General features: G+C 38.5%; 1 protein-coding gene across 9 annotated transcripts in view; it reads left to right on the top strand.

The window, feature by feature from the left end:
- Positions 1-23,113, top strand: part of GALNT13 (polypeptide N-acetylgalactosaminyltransferase 13) — a 952,843-nt gene that overhangs the window by 274,241 nt on the left and 655,489 nt on the right. Inside the window, exon 1 of one of the 9 annotated variants that reach the window (XM_055572533.1) lies at positions 13,306-13,345. The exons of the other annotated variants lie outside the window; for them this stretch is intronic. The gene's annotated coding sequence lies outside the window, so the exon portion shown is untranslated. Of the gene's footprint in view, positions 1-13,305; positions 13,346-23,113 lie in introns of those variants that run through there. 9 annotated transcript variants of the gene reach the window in all.

The following is a 23,113-nucleotide window of genomic DNA, read 5'->3' as shown; positions in this document are numbered from 1 at the left end:
CCCAGCATTGTTCCCAAATCAGGGAGCATGAAATATTCTAGGATTTACCTTAAGCCCCCATTATATTTGAAAATTGAAAACAATAGCATTTAAAATACAGAAAACTTAGAAATAGTATTTATTGAGTACCTAGTGTGAGCCACGTATATATACTGCATCATTCAATTCTTAAAACATCTGCTTTGATATATAGTGCATACTCATTTTACCAAAAATGACTAAAACTTCTCAGAAAGATATGTGTTCAAGGTCACATTGCTACCATCAGAAAATTTATTCCATGTCTTTTTTTCTTTAAAGTCTGCAAACTGACTGTGGCTCCATGAGCTTGAGAAGTAAGATGACATATAGATGAAAACACACACACACACACAATTTTGTATAGGCTGATGAGTATATACACGTAATTTTTTCATTTACTAATTTCTATGGTTTATTTATGATGAAAATGGAAGCAGAAGCACCACATTTGAAAAGTTGATTCTAATACAGTTAATTTTTGGTATGCTTTTGTTTCTTCAGTGGATTTTTAGAGGACGTGACACTAGGTTTTATATCAGTTTTTTAAAATCTAGCTACTGGGAGACCTGGGTTTGACCCCTGGGTTGGGAAGATCCCCTGGAGAAGAGCATGGCAACCTACTCCAGTATTCTTGCCTGTAGTATCCCCATGAACAGAGGAGCCTGGTGGGATACAGTCCATGGAGTTGCAAATAGTTGGACATGACTGAGCAACTAAGCATAGCACAGGCAACTCACATAGCTTATAAATTTGTGAGGAAGGAAGTATTAATTTCAGTTTTTCACTATGAAAATTTTCATCATTGGGTATTGAAGTATCCTTAAAAGTCAAAATAACACCTATATGCCACATGGTGCACTTAGTCCCATTGTGTGTTTAACAGGAAGTAGCTCTAAAAGCTGATTTTCACATTCAGGAACCTTAGAGGAATTGCACACTTAAGAAGATGACTCTGGGCATTAATGTTATAAAACTTAATTTATAGATTCATGCAGACAGATAATACATGTATACATATACATACGTACATACATACACAATTCAATATAATGAGGTGTTGTTCAGAGAAGTAGCAAAGTTGTGTCAAATTGATATAACTAAAAATATGGAGATATTTTGAGAACAGTTTTGTATATTCTTGGAGTAAAGATACATTTAAATATGTAAAACTCAAGTTTCTTTATAACGTGAGAAATTAACATCTTAGAATGTAAATCATAAGAGGTCAACGCTCATGTTTATGAAATTCTTCTTGGAGTCTATCAATATTCTTTTTACTGCTAATAAAATTAGTTGTTTTTATATTATAGCAATGATTTTTCCAAGACAAAAGTACCTTAAAACATCACTGCATACTCGACCCTTGCATGTCTTCTTTCAGTTCAGTTCAGTTGCTCAGTCATGTCTGACTCTTTGTGATTCCATGGACTGCAGCACACAAGGCTTCCCTGTCCATCACCAACTCCTGGAGCTTGCTCAAACTCATGGCCATTGAGTCGGTGATGCCGGTCAGACATCTCATCCTTTGTTGTCCCCTTCTCTTCCTGCCTTCAATCTTTACCAGCATCAGGGTGTTTTCAAATGAAGCCGTTCTTTGCATCAAGTGGCCAAAGTATTAGAGTTTCAGCTTTGGCATCAATCCTTTCAATGATTATTCAGGACTGATTTCTTTAGGATTCACTGGTTGAATCTCCTTGCAGTCCAAGGGACTCTCAAGAATCTTCTCCAACACCTCAGTTCAAAAGCATCAATTCTTTGGTGCTCAGCCTTCTTTATAATCCAACTCTCACAGACGTGCATGACTACTGGAAAAACCATAGCTTTGACTATATGGACCTTTGTCAGCAAAGTAATGTCTCTGCTATTTAATATGCTGTCTGGGTTGATCATAGCTTTTCTTCTAAGGAGCAAGTGCCTTTTAATTTCATGGCTGCACTCACAATCCGCAGTAATTTTGTTTCCCCATTTATTTTCCATGAAGTGATGGGACTGGATGCCATGATCTTCATTTTTTACATGTTGAGTTTTAAACCAGCTTTTTCACTCTCGTCTTTCACTTTCAAGAGGCTCTTTAATTCCTCTTCGCTCTCTGCCATAAGGGTGGTGTCATCTGCGTATCTGAGGTTATTGATATTTCTCCTGGCATCTCATGTCTTCCTTTATATTGTCTATTAAATTTAAAATTATGGAACCTATTCTTTAAATGTTCCATAATTTTTCTTATTCTTCATCTACTAAGTTTTAATTCTATGCTTGTTCTTGCAGTATCTTACATTTGTAAAATGCCTTACAGTTTTCAAGTATATATATATATATATACTTGAAAATATATAAAGATTTAATATATATATCCTTGAAAATATATAAATATAAATATATATATATATATATATATATATATTCCTCTTTCTATATCATAACTATTACATATTTCTGACTTAATGGGTTACTAGGCCACCCAAGATGGGCGGGTCATGGTGGAGAGGTCTGACAGAATGTGGTCCACTGGAGAAGGGAATGGAAAACCACTTAGTAGTCTTGCCTTGAGAACCCCATGAACAGTATGAAAAGGCAAAATGATAGGATACTGAAAGAGGAACTCCCCAGGTCAGTGCCCAATATGCTACTGGAGATCAGTGGAGAAATAACTCCAGAAAGAATGAAGGGATGGAGCCAAAGCAAAAACAATACCCAGTTGTGGATGTGACTGGTAATAGAAGTAAGGTCCGATGCTGTAAAGAGCAATATTGCATAGGAACCTGGAATGTCAAGTCAATGAATCAAGGCAAATTGGAAGTGGTCACACAAGAGATGGCAAGAGTGAACATCGACTTTCTAGGAATCAGCAAAATAAAATGGACTGGAATGGGTGAATTTAACTCAGATGACCATTATATCTACTACTGCAGGCAGGAATCCCTCAGAAGAAATAGAGTAGCCATCATGGTCAACAAAAGAGTCCTAAATGCAGTACTTGGATGCAATCTCAAAAACGACAGAATGATCTTTGTTCATTTCCAAGGCGAACCATTCAATATCACAGTAATCCAAGTCTATGCCCCAACCAGTAATGCTGAAGAAGCTGAAGTTGAACGGTTCTATGAAGACCTACAGGACCTTTTAGAACTAACACCCAAAAAAGATGTCCTTTTCATTATAGGGGACTGGAATGCAAAAGTAGGAAGTTAAGAAACACCTGGAGTAACAGGCAAATTTGGCCTTGGAATATGGAATGAAGCAGGGCAAAGACTAATAGAGTTTTGCTAAGAGAGAGCACTGGTCATAGCAAATACCCTCTTCCAACAACACAAGAGAAGACACTACACATGGACATCACCAGATGGTCAACACCAAAATCAGATTGATTATATTCTTTGCAGCCAAAGATGGAGAAGCTCTATACAGTCAACATAAACAAGACCAGGAGCTGACTGTGGCTCAGATCATGAACTCCTTATTGCTAAATTCAGACTGAAATTGAAGAAAGTAGGGAAAACCACTAGACCATTCAGGTATGACCTAAATCAAATCCCTTAGATTGTACAGTGGAAGTGAGAAATAGATTTAAGAGACTAGATCTGATAGATAGAGTGCCTCATGAACTATGGACTGAGATTCGTGACATTGTACAGGAGACAGGGATCAAGACCATCCCCATGGAAAAGCAATGCAAAAAAGCAAAATGGCTGTCTGGGGAGGCCTTACAAATAGCTGTGAAAAGAAGAGAGAAGTGAAAAGCAAAGGAGAAAAGGAAAGATATAAGCATCTGAATGCAGAGTTCCAAAGAATAGCAAGGAGAGATAAGAAAGCCTTCCTCAGTGATCAATGCAAAGAAATAGAGGAAAACAATAGAATGGGAAAGACTAGAGATCTCTTCAAGAAAATTAGAGATACCAAGGGAACATTTTGTGCAAAATGGGCTTGATAAAAAACAGAAATGGTATGGACCTAACTGAAGCAGAAGATATTAAGAAGAGATGGCAAAAATACATAGAAGAACTGTACAAAAAAAGATGTTCACGACCAAGATAATAACGATGGTGTAATCACTCACCTAGAGCCAGACATCCTGGAATGGGAAGTCAAGTGGGCCTTAGAAAGCATCACTACGAACAAAGCTAGTGGAGGTGATGGAATTCCAGTTGAGCTATTCCAAATCCTGAAAGATGATGCTGTGATAGTGCTACACTCAATACGCCAACACATTTGGAAAACTCAGCAGTGGCCACAGGACTGGAAAAGGTCAGTTTTCATTCCAATCCCAAAGAAAGGCAATGCCAAAGAATGCTCAAACTACCACACAATTGCACTCATCTCACACGTTAGTAAAGTGATGCTCAAAATTCTCCAAGCCAGGCTTCAGCAATACATGAACCGTGAACTTCCTGATGTTCAAGCTGGTTTTAGAAAAGGCAGAGGAACCAGAGATCAAATTGCCAACATCTGCTGGATCATGGAAATAGCAAGAGAGTTCCAGAAAAGCATCTATTTCTGCTTTATTGACTATGCCAAAGCGTTTGACTGTGTGGATCACAAGAAACTGTGGAAAATTCTGAAAGAGATGGGAATACCAGAACACCTGATCTGCCTCTTGAGAAACCTGTATGCAGGTCAGGAAGCAACAGTTAGAACTGGACGTGGAACAACAGACCGGTTCCAAATAGGAAAAGGAATATGTCAAGGCTGTATATTGTCACCCTGCTTATTTAACTTCTATGCAGAGTACATCATGAGAAATGCTGGACTGGAAGAAGCACAAGCTGGAATCAAGATTGCCGGGAGAAATATCAATAACCTCAGATATGCAGATGACACCACCCTTATGGCAGAAAGTGAAGAGGAACTCAAAAGCCTCTTGATGAAAGTGAAAGTGGAGAGTGAAAAAGTGGGCTTAAAGGGCAACATTCAGAAAATGAAGATCATGGCATCCGGTCCCATCACTTCATTGGAAATAGATGGGGAAACATGGAAACAGTGTCAGACTTTACTTTTTGGGGCTCCAAAATCACTGCAGATGGTGATTGCAGCCATGAAATTCAAAGACACTTACTCCTTGGAAGGAAAGTTATGACCAACCTAGATAGCATATTCAAAAGCAGAGACATCACTTTGCCAACAAAGGTCTGTCTAGTCAATGCTACGGTTTTTCCTGTGGTCATGTATGGATGTGAGAGTTGGACTGTGAAGAAAGCTGAGCACCGAAGAACTCATGCTTTTGAATTGTGGTGTTGGAGAAGATTCTTGTGAGTCCTTTGGTCTGCAAGGAGATCCAACCAGTCCATTCTGAAGGAGATCAGCCCTGGGATTTCTTTGGAAGGAATGATGCTAAAGCTGAAACTCCAGTACTTTGGCCACCTCATGCAAAGAGTTGACTCATTGGAAAAGACTCTGATGCTGGGAGGGATTAGGGGCAGGAGGAGAAGAGGACAACAGAGGATGAGATGGCTGGATGGCATCACTGACTCGATGGATGTGAGTCTGAGTGAACTCCAGGAGATGGTGATGGACAGGGAGGCCTGGCGTGCTGTGATTCATGGGGTTGCAAATAATCAGACATGACTGAGCGACTGAACTAACTAACTATGCATTTCCGGCTCATTAATGAAAAATCATAATACATGTTCTCATTTTACATTTATATTTAATATAAGTGTAACATGGACCACTACTCTTTCAAAATAAAGTGAAGTATGTTTTTATTTAAGCTTCATAAATTCCTCACCATTAATTGTAGTCACCTTTCTTACTAAATGGTAGTCATTCTTCTGTTATTTAATGTTGAAACAGCTGCCTCTAGATAAATTTGGCAACACAGATGGATTTAAAGTGAAACAGATTCTCTCCTTTTTATCCAGTCTCTAACAAGCTATTTAGATAGAATTCAAGACAAAAATTTGTGACACTTTACTTAGTACTTTCTACTTCCTCTTCCCTATTACACCTTAAAAAATTATGAACTTGACTATTTTATTGTCCAATATACATAAGTTTTTTTGCACATTGTGTAGCAACATAAATAGTTTTCTTTGAATAGGATAGCCAAAGAAAAATAAGGCCAAGAAAGAAAACCTAATGTGATTCTGGGAATTGCTTATTAAAATGTTTAAAAATAGTGTCTCCAATACTTTTCCTTGTCCCTTATATCTGACTTTAATTCTGTAAGACAATAGTTTTTAAATCTGTGCATTGATGAAATAAAGAGCTATGGTAGCTGCTTGTTGACTGAAAGATTCTGTGGTTGTTACATTAATGTTATATTAATGTTACTCATATTGGACTTATGAGTAAAGCATCAAATAACTAATTAAAGCACACTCGAAAAGTTCATTGCAAGAGGGTAATGTTTTAAAATATGACTTTAAAATATGAAAATCAACAAAGTTCACCTGCTATATAGTTTTTTTTTAATAATCAGTGTTCATATTCAAAATTTAAAGAGACTATTAGATTCTTAGATGTGAAAATAATTTTGTCAATATAATGGATTTTTCCTGACCTTTAATTAGCAAGTGAAATATTATTGACAAGATAATGTAACTTAGTACATGTATTTAATGAATATGTGCTAATGCTTGTTATGTGCCAGGCATTGTACTCAATCCTGGGAAGCAGTGATACAATCCTGGCTTTTCAGTAATTTATCTTCTAAGAAGTGTTATGGTATATGGTATATGGAGGTGAAAAACTCTTGAGGTTATGGATGTGTAATTGTTTCATACTTTATGATGGTACTTAACATTTTACTTTATATTTGCCTTTGGATTTAACAGAGATACAGAGAGGTTAAATGATAGCAAACCTATATTCCCTTAAGTGAATGTCAGTGCTTTTCCACATTGTTCTGCTTTTCATCTATTTATTTATCTCTTTTTAGGAATTCTTAATAGTGGCTTAGTTAGTCTTTGCCACATGTCCTACTTACTATCTATTTATGTATTCTTGTCAATTTATGTTAAATAATAGCATAGTCAGACTACTGCTAAGTCACTTCAGTCATGTCCAACTCTGTGCGACTCCAGAGACGGCAGCCCACCAGGCTCCCCCGTCCCTGGGATTCTCCAGGCAAGAACACTGGAGTGGGTTGCCATTTCCTTCTCCAATGCATGAAAGTGAAAAGTGAAAGTGAAGTCGCTCAGTTGTGTCTGACCCTCAGCGACCCCATGGACTGCAGCCTTCCAGGCTCCTCTGTCCATGGGATTTTCCAGGCAAGAGTACTGGAGTGGGGTGCCATTGCCTTCTCCATAGTCAGACTAGAGTGACCACAAAATTGATTGTGAGAGACTCATTTGCCGCTCTCCATGGTGCTGAAAGATTTTCGTGGGCTAAAAATTTCTTCTAATTTTTCCCCTAATGTTTTGGCACTAATGGTTACTGCCCAATCAAGAATTCAAAACAAGGAGGGAAACAGTAGTGAGGAAAGGGAAGATAAAAAAGAGAAAAGTTTATAGAAAAGGCATAGTTGTTGATTAAGAGGTGGGTGGATTGATCTATTCATTAACAGAAAAAGTTTTCTGTACAACAGGCACCTCACTTGGAGTGAAGTTACAATAACTCCCCCCACCCCCACTGCCACCTTATAAACTTAAACTTTGTGCTGGTGTATCCCACTTTATATTGGAGAAAACAGGCATTAATCACACAAATATGGAAAACTGTAAGTTTGCAACCGTTAGGTGCTAAGAAGGACACAGGGCTTTATGAATCATGAGATAAATAGAGCAAATATTAGTGTATTAATATGGAGCTTGGCCAAAAGTTGATTGAATTTTATTCACACTATTAAATTATTATATAAAAATAATATGTGAAAAAAGGTAAGACTTACCAGATTGTTTCTTTCCAATAAAATCTTCAAAAATATTTTAATGAGATATTGCTTCCATGAACTCACCTTTATATTAATTGATTCTATACTTGAAATAGGTATAAAATTTCCTGATCATGACATTTTCAATGATGATATAATAATTGGGTCAACACCAAAGGTGAGAAAACTTGTTTGCATAAGTAGGTGAAAATATTTTAAACATTTACTTTTATGACTAAACATTTATATCAGTTAAATTGCTATTTTAAAAGCATCAGCACTACTTTTCTTTCATTAAGGTTGTGATTTTAAATTTTTATGTATATAAATGGATTTCAAATATATTCAAAATATTTATCAGAAAAAATAAAAATTATAAAGCTGGAATTTGAGGAATGCCCAAGTATTATTAGAATAGCCAATCTGCAGCTGACATAGCTACCACAAAAATAGCAAATTAGCAGCATACAGAATAGGATTATCTGATATTTATGCTGCAGCTTTGGGTCATTAGCTGGAACTTTAGATCATTAATTGGAAATATGCTCACAAGTTCCTGCCAACCTCCTTGCATCCCATCTACAATGGCGAATGTGATGTTCCTTCATCATATGATATTCTTTTGCTCCTGAAAAAAAAAAATCTTCAAACTATTCCATGAGCCCTTGTCAGTTGTCTGCAACTGAATGTTATAGCAGATGTCCAAAAGTAGACACCTGTTTATGTATGCCACAGGAAGAATTGGACACACACTCACATAACACTTGCTTAGGCCATTCTCCATAGAGGCCTGAACAAGTCTCTTATGATCAGAGGCTGCCTAGCTATGGACTCTGGCAATCTGAGGCCACTGTACTTGGCCATTCCTGATGGGTAAGGTGATCAATATATTATGTGACATGTATAAATGATTTGTGGCAAACTAGTTTGAAAGCTCAGCTCTTAGCCTGTTTCAGTTTTCTTCTTAGAATTTGTTACCTCCTGACAGAATTACATACTTATTTGTTTAGAATATAGCACAACAAAATGTGGCATTCGTGAAAGCAGTCATTGTCTTTTTGCTCACTGTTGTAAATCACATTGCACGATGTAAGTATTCTACACATATTCACTGGGTGGAGGATTAGACTCTAAGTTCAATGAGGCTGTCTTTATTCTTTATCTTCAGTGCCTACCCCAGTGTTTAGCTCATTGTAGGTAATAAGGAGATAACTAGGGACCAGGTTATAAATGTCTTGTAGGTCATGTTAGGAATTTTAGACTATTTACTAAAAACAGTAAGAAGCCACTGAAGTATTATAACTAAAAAGATGTATTATTAGATTTTCACTTTAAAAAATAAAATTCTTACTTTCTGTTTCTCTTAACAGAGAAACTATTGGGCATCACCTTTCTCCTACTCATCCAATCTTAACTCTCTAAATTATATAATACATTTCCCCCTCTTCTTCCCTGCTAATAATTTGTCCAAACCTGACAATTTATTAATTTAATTTAATTTAATACATTTGTCTGTTCAGTCACTCAGTCCTGACTCTTTGCAGCCCTATGGACTGTTGCCTGTCAGGCTTCTCAGTCCATGGAATTTTCCAGGCAAGGATAGTGGAGTGGGTTGTCACTTCCTACTCCAGAGGATCTTCCTGACCCAGGGATTGAACCTGAGTCTTTTGTGTCTTCTGCATTGGCAGACAGATTCTTTGCTAGTGCCACCTGGGAAGCCCACTTTTATCTATCTATCTATCTATATTATAAATATATATATGTCTTTTTTTGTAACTACAGGATGGGCAATTATACCTGATAAACTCATATTCATGTCTTTTATTATATTCTCCATCTAGTCACTCTATGCCTTATAACTAATTAATTGTGCAGTGTTGATCATCCCATTTATCTAAATAAATACTTGCAATAATTCTGGATTAATTATGCTTCTAGTTTATTATTTGAAAAAAGTACAGTATAATTTTTACTATATTTAATACTCATTCACATTAATTGTTGTATCTAACCTTTTTGTTTTTCCTTCCATTTGAAAGAAAAGAAAAAGAAAGGAAGAAAAAGAGAAGGGAAAGAGGAAGGAAAAGGAAAAGAAAACAGCAAATGTTGGCAAGGATGTGGAGAAATCAAAATCCTTGTGTACTGTTGGGAATGTGAAATGGTGCAGCTGCTGTGGAAAATGGAACGAAAGAGTAAAAACAGACTAACCATAAAAACTAAAAAGTAGAATTTCCTTATATTCTTTCACCAAATTTAACTGTTAAAATAATTTTTTTTTCTGTAAGTGTTTCTGAATCATTCTGAACAAATTGCAGCCACTACGCCCTTTTTACTCCAGACTAGTTCATGATAGCAATCACAGCAAAATTATCAAAACCAAGATGTTTAATGTTGATATAAAATCAGTTGTAATTAAACATAGATAAAAACCTAGAGATGAGATATTTTAGAGTTTATTCATATTTTAACTATTGTCCCAATGTCCTTATAGTTATGTATTTTTTTCCAGTTGTGTTTTCACTTCACATTGTGGTATATGTTGCATTTAGTCATTGTGTCTCTTTAATATCCTTTAGTCTGGACCAGTTCTTAAGTCTTTTTTTTTTTTTTGACTTTCATCACAGTGATATATTTGAAAAGTACACGTATTTTGTGAAGTTTCCCTCAGTGTAGGTTTGTCTTTTGCTTCCTTTTGATTATACTTGATTATGCTTTTATTTTTTTGGTCTGGAATACTATTAATAGTAAGTTCTATTGGGTACTTCTTAGTTCATCACAGCATGAAGCACATGATGTCACCTGATCTCATTATTGGTGATGTTAATCTTGATCACTTGGTTAAGATGATAACTATCAGATTTATTCACTGTAAGGACTTTTAAAATTCCCTTGTCATTAAGAAGAATCTGAGGATTACAAAAATGGCCTTACGTGTTTCTTCCCCCTTGAGTGTGCATTCTTCTTTGCAATACGGTTTTGTAGTGTCTCCCATCAAGAACATGGAGTATATTATTTCATCCTTTGAATCTGGGCATGGCCATGTAGCTTCCTTCCATATCTTAGCAGAACTTTGGAAAGTACTCTACATTGGAGTCTACACTCCATTGTTGCTTTTCAGAATCCAGCAACCACCGGTACTCAAGGATACAGGACTAGCCTGTTGAAGGATGACAGACAAACAAAGATAGACAAACATCTTAAACAAAGATGATCCATCCCAGCTGAGTCCTGCCTCCAATCAGCTTGCCAACCAGCAGACAAGTGAGCGAGGCCATCATTGACCAGCCAGTCCAAATTGAGCCTGCCAGAGCAGAAACCACCCTGACAACTCACATAACCTTGAGAGTTTATAGATGTTTATTGTTTTAAACTGCTAAGTTTGAGGATGATGTGATAAACATCAAAACATAATTCTCAGGGAGATATTTTGAGAGTACATACATAACTGAATACATGTATAACTTTTACCTACTAGTTTTATGATTCTCGTCCTGGTTAAATATTACTACAAAGGTTGCAAAATGGTATTACTACCTTTTTTAGAGACGAAGAATGTAAGAACTGGGACTTATGTGTTTTGCAAGCACATATGACAAATAAGTGGCTGTGTCAGCCTTAGAAGCTTAACCTTTTACCTGGTGGTCCATAACTTTTCTCAATATGCCATGGATATGTGAATGACGTGATAACAAAACTGACAAAAGCAAGCAATAGAGAAAAAGACCAGTGTCCTTGGTGTTAAGAGTGGCACCCTGTGTCCTCACACAGGACAGAAACAATAATTGATGAGAGTGGAAGGGCTGCCCAGGGTGGATAGTGTAGGAGGGAAAATTAAATATAGTTATTATCATACCAATTTAGGTAATCATTGATTCATGAAAAGATATAAAGATAATGCCTCTAAAAATTGCCTTTCGTGGATATAATCAAGAATGTCATTGACACCCTAGATTATAATTAATAATAGACATTTATGCAACATGACTCAATATTTTTGGAGTAACTCTCATATCCTCCTCTAGTTTTCCCATATAAGCTAAGAAGAGGGAGCTAAGATAACATGAGGTGACCTACGTTATCCCTCTTAAAATTAAGAAAACTGAAACGGTATTAAGAACCCAAACTAACTAGGGGTCAACAGTGAATAAATGTCAAAACATAAACCTGAACTCAGCAATCCCAATTTCCTAGAAGAGTCCATCCCACATGGCAGAGGGGGTTAGGTCCCAAGTCTTCAGATGCTAATACTATCTGAGTCTTAAGTTCGTGCCTCTTTCCATGCACTATTCTAAAACCCTTACAGATAATTTAATTCACTCAGTCTCATGGACTTTCTACGACACTACACATTAGCTTTACACAGAAATGCAGACATTCAGGTGCTTCAGTGTATGTGTTTTTGCTGTTAGAGACCCTATCTTCTTGACTAAGAAAGGAATTCAGAGCCTTGCTTTTTTCTTTACCGCTCCCTTAAAAATTTAAGAGCACAAGGAAGCCTTTTGCATTTCCAGGTCTCTTACAATGATTTCGGTGGCAGCAGCTGTCGCTAGCCAGAACACCAGGATCCTGCCAGGGTAAACGAACTGTAATGGACAAGAGGCCAAACTCTTGTCTGTCCTTTCTAATTCAGGAAGCCTAAACCTCAAGTTCCCTGCAGCTTATCTCCAATGGAGAGCCGACAGCTGGGGTGGGGTTGCTGGAGCTTTCCCGAGGGCAGTCTGCACCCCAGCACCCCTCTAGGAGGTTATCCGGTGCTCTGGGCTAACACGGTGTACACAGCCTGTTTTCGCACAGTGGGACCCCAGGCCGGCCAGGGATCGCGGGGCGCTCTGGGGGAAAAGGACCCGACCCCTCGGTTGCTCTTGGGGGCCGTGACTGCCAAGTATCGCGGGACTTGTGCACATAGCAGGAGCGGCAGCTCCAGGAGCAGCTGGAGCGCGCTCTGTGCGCACCGCCCCAGCCCGGGGAGGAGCGGGAGCCGGGAGGGAGGAGGGTTCGGGGTGCTGGTTACGTAAATTATACTAGCCCAGTGAGAGGCCTCCAGGCTGGGGCTACGGGAGGAGGAGGAGGGCCCGCGCAAGGAGGAGGGGCTGAGAGGGAGCGGGCCGGGGTGGGAGGGGGGCGGGGGCCGGGGGCGAAGTGACCAGGCGGTGGCGGCGGCTGTGCCGAGGTGACAATGTGTTAGGAGCCCTCGCTCTGTCTCTTGCGCCTCCTTGGCCTTGGCGCCCGCTCTCGAGGAGCCCTCCAGCCCGCCGCTGCGCTATGAGGGCGCCTCTCCGGGGCTGGCCGAGGCGGAGCCGGCTCGCTCTTCTCCCGGGGAAGTGTGAGCAGAGAGGCGCGGGCGGGAAGCGGGACTGCGCGCGGCGCTCGCGGGCCGGCGCGGGTTCCAGGAGAGCACGGGCTCGGTGTGCCCCACACTCCTCGCAGCCGGCCGGCACCTGCCGGGTTGGGTCGGAGGCTGAATTCCGTGCGTGGACCGCCGTTCCCTCTTCGCGGGATCCCTGGCCACGACAGCAGGTCTCCGTCTCTCTCTCTCTTGCTTCCCCTCTGATTGTCTGGGAACAGTCCTCTTTGGGTGGCCCGAGTGCCTGGGTGGGCGCCTCAAAGTCCCGCAGCGGGTGGCAGCGCACGGAGCCGAGAGCTCCGAACCAGTCCCAGGAAAGGGGCGCCGGCAAACCCGGTACACCGGCCTCTCGGGCTCTCGAAGCGCGCTTGCTCGCTGCTGCAAGTGCGGAGGAAAGACCGCCAGGCGCGGAACTTTCTACCGCTGCCCGCCCCCTACCCTGCTCTCTCTGCTCCCCGGCCAAGCTGGGGGGGGGGCCGGCCACCCTCTGCGCTCCACTGGCGCTCAGCCCCGGGGGGACATGGCCTTCCAGCCCCAGCAACTTTCTCCCACCAGCTGCGGGCGGTGTGGCGCTGCGGTGCTCTGACGCTTCTACACCGGGCTTTCAACACCGGGGACGCGCTGGGTCTCGGGTGTCGTCCTCGACGGTTGCCTTCCTCTATATTTCTGCCTTCCTTTGCGTCTTAGTCTCTACTTGTCCGTGTCTTAGTCAGTTTCTTTCTCTAATTCTTGATCTGGCTTACCGCATCCGCTCCGGGTTTGTCTCTCTCTCATTCTCTTTCCCCCTGTTTTTCTTGGGATGTTCCCGCGTCTCCGTTACTTTTATCTTTTCCGCTTTCTCTCCGTCTTACCTTATTTTTTTATGTTTTTTTCCTCTCTCTGCCTCTCTCCTCTCATCTCTCCTGCCTGGTCCCCCCGAACACCACCAGCTCCCATATTCCGAGACTCCTTGTCCAGGGGAGAACACCCCGGCCCTCCTGGGCACCTCCAGGTACAGAGACCTCCTTTCTCAGAGCCGGAGGAGACTTGGGGATGGAAGCAGAGTGCTCTTGTCTGGGCTGTCGGGAGGGGGCTGAACGAGAGTCGCAAGGGCCGCCTCCCCGCCCCGGGTCCGAGGGCTCTGCGCTGCTGCGAACCCGGGCTCACGAAGGCTGCTGTTTGGACAGCGTTAGCTGCGGGTGCCCCTCCTCTTACTCCGTTCTTTGCCTAGAATCAGTTGAATTTCCAGGTGGAGAGTCTACATCTCCAGTCTTTACAGGCAGCCACAGGAGGAGACAGTGGGCAGATAAATACAGAAGCTTCGGGATCCAGGGAAATCTAACCTGGAAAGGGTGGAAGCTTTCCTGAGGCAAAGGTGTTGCTGTCTGAGGAGCACTGGGGACTGCCTGCCTTCAACTGTTATAACACTCAATCCTTGAGCGGTTTCTTTGGGAGAGAGAGCGGTCACTCTTCCCTGAAATACATCATAGAGATTTTATTTGCAGGGTTTAAAGACACTGACTGCCCCAGCTCCTTGAAATTTTGAGTATCCTCGGGGCCCCGGATCTTCAGCTTTATATGAAGACTGTTTTTGCTCAAGGTTGCTCCCCTCCCCGCCTTAGTGTGTGTGTGTGTGTGTGCGCGCGTGTGTGTGCGTGTGTGTGTGTGTTTGCGTTCGTGCCCTCTAGTGTTAGAGAAACCTGCTGGTTTGAGAATATTGAAAAGTAAGGTGAACCTATTGGTGACTTACTTTTGATCTCTCCCCTTCTCAGGTCGTTCTCCTTGCCCTCACCCATCCTTTCCTTTTCTTCATCTTGACTTTTTTGTTGCAGTACTAATCTTTCCTTTGCCCTGATCTCAACAAACTCCTCCTCTCCTGCAGAATTAGAACCTCAATATTGAAACATCATTTGAGTCCTTAAGAGGTGGATAGATTTGGAGAATTTTCATAGCCTAAAGCAGGCTTTCAACATAAGAAAACATGCCATTTTTCTGCATCATTCAGTGCAGACCAGGATTTCACATCTCTTCCTTATGCCCCTGCCCACCTTCAACTCCACTGAGAATTTTCCCTGGCTTCTCCTCCTTGTTTAAATAAATGCTTTTCATTCACCATTTCTGTGATGCTCATCCCATTCTAGGGCTTAAGCTGATTGCTTAAGTAGAGGCACTAAGCAGTTTTGGGAAGAAGAAAAGAAAGGTTTTCCAAAGGAAACAAAGTGCTTCTGGTATAGATTAATTCTGGATCCCAGTGTCCAGAGTGGGGCCAGGTGCTGTCTCAGATATTCGGACCCTAGCACAGTGTAGGAAAACTATTAAAGGCTTCCCAGAAACTTACTGGTTGATTGATTAGCATGGAGCTAATCATAGGCTTTGAAGTCACCTAGCTATGCAAATGTCTACATACAAGAAGTTGAATTCTACCTCTTGTTTGTTTGTTTCATTTAGTCTTTTATGAATGGGAATTGAGGACTAGCAGAAGGTGAAACATGAGTCCTCTGTGTCCTTAACCCATTCGCTGCTTGAATTTGACCTTCTGTGCAAGTCTTTAACTTGGCTGATGTTCTTTAATAGTCAGTACAGAATTGAAGAAATGAGTTTAGAGGCTCTGATGGGTGGCATCTCGCAGCCTTCTTACCTAAAAGTAAACTAGGGCATGACATTTGTGAGTGAATACTTTCCGGTGGTTTTCACACGTGAAAAGTTCTCTTTTTTTAATGTAAAGAACAGATGTATCAGCTTAAAATATTTGGGGCCTATAAATTAATCTGCAAACTGAATCACTGTAAATAATTTATAGGTTCCTTTATTGCTTGAAATGTATGTGAGAGGTGTGATACTACATGTGTATGAGAATTTGCAAAGTACCTGGAAATGTAATGCCTCCTGATACAAGTTTCTAGTAGGAATCCCTGTGCTGCAGTATTGTTTTCATGATGCTATGACAGTCACCTCTTAAAATAGTTGAGCATTTACCATGAATATTGTTCTGGAGCATGTTCAAGGCAATTTTGCTTTTAAAATATTACTTATAAATCAGCTCCTACTCTATCCAGTTTTTCATATTTAAAAATAGCAAAGACATAGTGAAGATGGAAATTCTAATATTGGTTGAGATACATTCTGATCTCTTAATAAGAATATTGAGACATATTTAACTTTTTAAAGCTGTACATTACTTTCAGGTTTAAGTTATGTAAGAGTGAAATACAATGTTTCCATTTTGCCAACTTGATTCTAAGAAGTTGTAGTTGTACAAGAACATTTCCATGTAATAGAGATTTTGTAACTTTTTAAAAACTTTGGCATTTTAGGAAGAGGGTGCGAGAACAAGGAATAAATGGATACTTTTATTCTTTCTGGTTAGGAAAATGAAGAAGATATTGATATTTCTGAATAAAAAGAAAATTATAGAAGATGATTGAGAGTAAAGTATGAATAAAGTCCTGCCATGTGAAATAAATAACAATGCTACATGTCTCTGATAAGTGTTTTTGTGCTTTATGAAAATGAGGAGATCCTATAGTTTTGTCCTTTAATTTGCTTTATTAAGCATCCTATTTTCAAGATGCAGCTCCTGCAATAAGCAACAAATTCTTGATTGTGACTTTTAATACATTGCCTCTTGGGGCTTGTGTTGATATCGGTAGGAAAAACATGTAGCCCTCTTAAATCTAATGAGATCTAGCAGGATCACTACTTTGGAGTCTGAGTGACCATATGCCTAATTATCCAAGAATTTTAACTGGCCTTTGTTTTTTTAATCCTTCCTGTCATCAGAGTAAACACATGTGGAACATCAAATCAAGACTTATATATATATATATACACATATATATGCATATATATATGTATATATATATGTATATGCTGCTGCTGCTAAGTTGCTTCAGTCGTGTCCGACTCTGTGCAACCCCAAAGACGGCAGCTCACCAGGCTCCCCTGTCCCTGGGATTCTCCAGGCAAGAACACTGGAGTGGGTTGCTATTTCCTTCTCCAATGCACGAAAGTGAAAAGTGAAAGTGAAGTCGCTCAGTTGTGCCTGACTCTTAGCGACCCCATGGACTGCAGCCCACCAGGCTCCTCCATCCATGGGATTTCCCAGGCAAGAGTACTGGAGTGGGGTGCCATTGCCTTCTCCATATATATATATATATATATATACACATATATATATAAGAAGTGGTACAACTACCACTTCTTAAACTCAAGTTGGAAAAATAGACACATTGTATTCCACTCAGATATAACTAACCTGAAAGTAATGTACGTTGTTAAAAAGTTAAATGTGTCTCAATATTCTTATCATTAGAGATCAGAATGTATCTCAACCAATATCAGAATTTACACCTTCACTATGACTTTGCTATTTTTAAATTATATATATATATCGGAGAAGGCAATGACACCCCTCTCCAGTACTCTTGCCTGGAAAATCCCATGGACGGAGGAGTCTGGTAGGCTGCAGTCCATGGGGTCGCTAAGAGTCGGACACGACTGAGCGACTTCACTTTCTCTTTTCACTTTCCTGCATTGGAGAAGGAAATGGCAACCCACTCCAGTGTTCTTGCCTGGAGAATCCCAGGGACGGGGGAGCCTGGTGAGCTGCGGTCTGTGGGGTCGCACAGAGTCGGACATGACTGAATCGACTTAGCATAATATATATATATATATATATATATATATATATGTATATATATATGTATATACTGAGTCTGACAGTCTACTTGATGATATTTCATAATATTTCCTATGTCCCACTACAGACACACTAAGCATATATCTGAATACATAAATCACATTTAAAGATCCTATACTGTCTGCTTTGATAAACCATTTTAACATTTTAAGTCATTTTAACATTTTAGACTAATATTTACAATTTATATATTAAAGCACATTGTTTGGTTAAATTTTTCTGCCATTCAGTTACAGACATACATATTTTTGAAGAGTCCAGCTTCCCATTGTGAAATTTAGTACTTAGAAAATTCATAGAAATTTGTGAAAATGAATGTACACATGAATTTACTAGTAGTTGGTCATCATTTGGGGCATTATAAGCAATTGGGAACAAAGTATAATAAAATAGATTTTATTTATTTGATATTTATTTCTTTTTGATTAAGATTTAGACCTATGTGTATGTTCTCAAGGTAGTATATTTACAATAATATGTTTAATTGGTCTGAGATAGTTATCAAGAAATTATTACAAATGGCTAAAGACATTTATGTGATTAATATGTGTTCTAATGTCCCTTTTAGATACAAGCTAAAATTCATTTTTAGCTATTAGTTTTCCAATTTTATTTATCTTTAATATATTTAGGGCCTATTTAAGCTGAAATTCTTAATTTTTAAAAATTATTGCTACAGGTTATTAAGAGATTGCTGTCATCTAACTTTCCTCTGAGAACCCAACTTCATTCAAATATCCAAATAATTATAAATCTCATAAACTATCAGGTTCTCTTTTAATGTTTGTTATTATTGTCCTCCACAATTGACCTGAAACAAGATGCAAAATATTGGTTGTTAAACATTGTTCCATCTTAATAGTTAACCCTCCCAACATGGCTTGAGACGGATGTAGGACAAGTGGTGATTGTTACCATCATCGCATGAACATATTTGTGATCCGCTCTTAGGTGAGAAAATGTAAAACACCGTCCAGATAAATACTCACGCTTCTTTTTTTTTTCTTCCAGAAGTACTTACTATTAAGATAGATGGGAACTCTCCAAGATATTCCAGGGTTTCTACCATGATGTAGAATTAATTGGGACTCTATTTAGTACATTAAACTACATTGAATTGTCACTTAAATCTTGTTTAAGATCTTGTAGAACATTATAAGAAGAGTGTGATTAAACTGTTGTTGGTACTCTGGTGAACAATACATGCGCTGAGTAGCCACTGTAAACAGGAGAATTTCAGACAGAGCTTGCACATTCAAAATCATCTAAATTATACCTCAGAGACTGTAGCAAATGTCAACTTAGTCTCTTGCCTAATATTAATTGCTTTGCTATTATAAGCTCAGTGCCATTTTTTTTGTTGTTATAAATGAATTTTGACATATGAGGAGGATTATCTTCTTGTAGACCAGAGCATAACGATTTAATTTCCTTTTGAGATTTTTATTATTAGTTTCAGATGGAGAGGATGGGATTTATATGACTATCAAGACCCCTGTGCAGTACCACCATTAGGCTAATGAAAACAAAATTGGTAACAAATACTTGGAAACAAATATATGTAAAGGTTGTAGCCATTTTGATTTATTGATGAGGGAGTTAAAATGATGAAGAGTTACAAAGTGATAAAATAACTAAAATTTATTGGATACATACTTTGACTTGTATTGTGAGTAAGTAAACATCTAACAGCTCGTACTATAGTTTATCCTCGAAATCCTATGAATTATATGTAGTATTACTATCCGCATTGATAAATGAGGAAGCATATATGCAATATCACACAGCTGATCTGTATTAATATTAGGGGCAAGGATCACATCAGTTATATCTATCTCTGAAGCCAGTGCTCTAAGAGTTCTCAAACTGACATTTTCACTAGTAAATTTTTTTTTTTTAAATGAGTGTCAACTTCCATGTGGACATTTTCTTTTTGCACAATGAGAATAATTTTTAAGTCTATTTATATCACTGTCATTTTATAAAAGAATGGACATTGTAACAACAATAAGATGGCAGAACTAAATTGCAAAATATAGTCCTTAAAATAGAATAAATTTAGCTTCCTGTACTTTCTACATTGCATTTATTTTTCTAATTTAACAAAGGCTGAAGAAAATTCATCACAGTCTGGTAATTTATTTCACCACATTCTGTAGCCTGCGATTGGAACACTCCTTAGTCTGAACCACTCAAATATACTGCTACCCAGTGGATCCCAGGCACCCATGCAACACAGGCCAGCATGGGTGTGATATCTGTGACTTTGTCCTTATAGTTATTCCTTTCTCTTTCTAGTTGCAAGTCTGGGCAATACGATTTGTATCTAGGAAGGATGGTAACAGTTACCCTAAGCCTCAGTTTACTTCTTCAATTTTTTTTTGAAAAAATTAGAGAATTGGAGGCAATTTGATCTTTTGTGGTAGTTAACTACAAATCATTATTACTAAGACAGTGCCAATCTGTGTCCTTGGATAAAGAATGAACACTGGGTGAAAACAAAAGGAGCACGTCTCAAGAACTTATTCTATCCTCTTTAACCAGTATGTGCCAGTCTTTAGGGATCAGTTTGATCCCTTTTTTTTGCATGTTTATTTTCCTTGATGAGGACAAAGCAGTTTTGCTTTAGGTAAGAAAGACAATTCCAAAGCTAAACTTCTAACTGCTTTTGTAAAACTGACTGATGCTATTAAATCCCAAGTTGCTTTGGATAGTGACTATTGTGGCCATGGAAGGGGAAGTGAACACTGGTGGATTGCCTGTGATGTAATTAAATTGACTTGAGACATTGTTTAATGTCATTGCCAACAAACCAGTTTGGAAACTGAAATTATCTCAAGAGGTTTTTGTTTGTTTTAATATAGGTTGTCAGATTCCACTGATACATATTCTCATTTGCCTGGGATAGATACATAGGGATCTATCTTTATAAACATTTTTCTAGATAAGTTTGATGTACAAGGTTTCAAGCAACTGAACTACTTCTAGAACACATTTCAGATTTAATAATTTTTAGTCAATTAAACAAATATAGAAGTTACTATGTCCTGGACATTATTCAGAGTACTTAACAGATATTAATTAATTCATTTAATCATAACAACCCCTGAAAGTAGGTTTTATTAGTATCTCCATTTGTAGACAAGGAAATTGAGACACAGAAAGGTTAAGTGAGTTGCCCAGGGGAAGTTGCTGAATGGTGGAGCATGGACTATGCTATTATGATGAAACAGTTAATGGTCTGCTTTAAGTCACAAAGCTTGAAGCAATAGAAATGAAAATGGAACCCAGATTTCTGTGTTTTGTTTCCTATTTGAATAATTTTTGCCTTTAAAAGTAAAGGAAGAAAATCTGATGAACGAAGTCAAAAACAAAACATGATTACCCTTTAGAAGTCATAGTACCAGATTAATAAAGAAATTTAATTATGAAAGATAATAAATGTGGAAAAACAGTAATTTTCTTCAAGTAGATTCATTCTTGACTTTTCTTTGGTGCAGACCCACCCACCCTCTCCCCACCATCCCTAGCAAAAAAGAAAATGAAAAAGAGCAAGAAGTTAACACAGCAATGTAGACAAAAGGAAAAAACCTGTAAGTGGGATTTCTATATAGAGATTTCAATCTATAACTAAGATCTACCTTAGTTAAAATAAAAAATACCTTATTGTCCTGCAATTACTGTTCATAAATCATTTATATTACACTAGGAAATATTAATATTTAAAAAGGATTGGATAAATCCTGCTGAAAAATCTTTTTTTTTTTGCAGTTCTTTATTTTTTTTTAATTTTATTTTATTTTTAAACTTTACAATATTGTATTAGTTTTGCCAAATATCGAAATGAATCCGCCATAGGTATACATGTGTTCCCCATCCTGAACCCTCCTCCCTCCTCCCTCCCCATACCATCCCTCTGGTTCTTAAATAAGTTTTGTGAAAGCTTTATATAATATAGAGTATCTATACTCACTTGTAATCACTGTTAATTTATAGAGAATTGATGTATTTATCTTTGAGGAGGTGCTCCTTACTTCTGATATTTGGTTGATTTTTAGCAACTTTCTATTATCTATTCTTGTTTAAAGAACTCATGTAGTATTTAATGAGCTTTCTTCAGTTTTAAAAATATTATTTTAAATGGGTACTTGATTAGATTGTTATAAATTGATTAAATTAGATACCCCAGTAATGAGTCATTCTACCTGCCTGGTTTTTTAAAACGTAAAAATCTACACTTAAAAACAATTCTGTTTTCAGATTCTATAAGTGAAGTGAGAGGTATGAGATTACTGACTGAATTTTAAAACTCACTTCTACAGTCTTCTCTCTTTCTCTCATGGTAAATTCCACCTCTTTTCCTAAATCCTCAAAGCTCATATTTCTTTGATTCTCTTGATAGTTCAGTCTCAAATGGGACTATACATCACTTGTCCTGAAAAATATTAGAAACCAGCCTATGCCTAATCATGGTTCAGATTTCACTCATATCCTGTAGATTTTCAGGGGAGCTCTGTCTTTCTTTCTGAAATAAATACTGTTTCATAATTTCTCAATATGCTTTTTCTTCTGTATTTTTTCCTGGCTCCTCTCTTCCTTCCTCATGATGCTCTTGACTTTAAATTGTCCTTCTGTGGCTTAATACATCCTCATAGAGCAGGGCTGGACTTATCTATTAGCTTTTTTGTTTGTTTGTTTGTTTTGTTTTGTTTTCCTTTTTTGATTCTATAAAAATGTAAATAAAAAAACTTCTGTTCATTTCATCATCTAGTCCCTGAGTAGGTAAGAGACAGACGCTCTAGCTCTTGCATCTGGGTCATTTAGCAGGAGGCTTGGGATGCTAAATTTGCATCTCATTACCTTTGTCTACTTTTAGAATGGTGTGCCTGGGCCCTGTGGTCAGTTGGCAGTATGCAGGCCCTGGCTCCAAGGGAATGCTGTGTTACTTGAGGGGATGCCAATTTCAGTTGCCATCCAGTTCTCACATTCCTTGGTCCGATTTTCCTTATAAGATTTCCAATATATGTTTTATTATTAACTCTAGACTATTGACTTCATGTCAGAAATTCATTGTGATATTAATCTATAGGTTATGATGAACAACTTTTATAATTTATATTCCATGGCTTCTATTCTCTGACTTCGGGATAATGTTTTTCCTATTAGGTAAACCTAGAGCAGGCATTTTGTCACAGATTTTTTAAGAGTTTTATTGTTGTGTCCTATGTTGAGATGAATTGTAGGTAATTGGATGGTGCAGCTG

The sequence above is a fragment of the Bubalus kerabau genome, chromosome 3 (genome assembly GCF_029407905.1).
Source record: "Bubalus kerabau isolate K-KA32 ecotype Philippines breed swamp buffalo chromosome 3, PCC_UOA_SB_1v2, whole genome shotgun sequence".
NCBI lineage: Eukaryota > Metazoa > Chordata > Mammalia > Artiodactyla > Bovidae > Bubalus > Bubalus kerabau.
The sequence above is the reverse complement of the archived record's forward strand: the minus strand, read 5'-3'. Positions and strand labels throughout refer to the sequence as shown.